Below are 1020 nucleotides of genomic sequence, written 5' to 3'. Positions count from 1 at the left end.
AGAATCAAAACCCATGCAACTTTGAAAATAAAGTAGTAACAAAAACAATAATTATCCTAATAAAAATACTAACACAATGTAAAGTCTTCACTGGCACCCAGCATCAGTCTATCCCGTGTAGCCATAAACCGTGGGTTTGGTGCTTCCTTAAATGTATATTAGGGTGTTTATTTTCAAGAGATACTTTAAATTAAAATTAAAAACCTAATCTAAAATAATATTTGTAAGCATAGGGGAAATGAACACACCATAGCAGAACAGATACAAAAATGTGAGAGAAGGTCCATCAATAAGGGATGGTAAATTACTGTACCACTACACAGCACAGTACCTTATAGCCATTAAAATCATGTAGTTTATATTTGTAGGCATGAAAATATATCCAAATATATTAAAATGAACAGATTACCAAATAGCACTTAAAATAAGTATTTATAGAAACATTAAGAATAGTTTGGATAAAACACTTAAATCTTTAAAAACTAATTTGGTCTTAACCAATTGAGCCACTCGGCCGGCCCCACAGATATTTTTAATAGTAAGTACAGTCAGGCGTTGAGCTAGGCATTATGGATATAGAGGAAAATGGGGTACATACAGTCCTTACCCTTTTAGGGCTCATGATCTAGGATGGAAAACAGCTCTTGAATGACTAATACTACTAAAGTAAATGACTATTACAATACAAGGAATTATGTAAACATGACATCATGTGACACTTCATCCAGCATACATGTTGAGAAAGGCCTCCCTGAAACAATGATGTTAAGCTCAGAATTTGAAGGAGAAGCAGCTTCAGCTTCGTTTTCAATTTGAGATAGTATCCATGAGAACTGAAAAAGGTAATGTCTGCTTAAACTCTTAGAATGCAGTAAAGGGCAATAAAATGTTTTCTGACTTAAAGAGGAATAACTGACCATTAATTTGTGATCTCATCAAACTTGTTGGAACAATCCACCTTCACAGACAGGCAAACTTTTCAGTAATGTGGGGAAACCACTTTTATTATGTTTAAATTCT

Source organism: Hipposideros armiger, unplaced genomic scaffold (genome assembly GCF_001890085.2).
Source record: "Hipposideros armiger isolate ML-2016 unplaced genomic scaffold, ASM189008v1 scaffold_27, whole genome shotgun sequence".
Classification (NCBI taxonomy): Eukaryota; Metazoa; Chordata; class Mammalia; order Chiroptera; family Hipposideridae; genus Hipposideros; species Hipposideros armiger.
The sequence above is the reverse complement of the archived record's forward strand: the minus strand, read 5'-3'. Positions refer to the sequence as shown.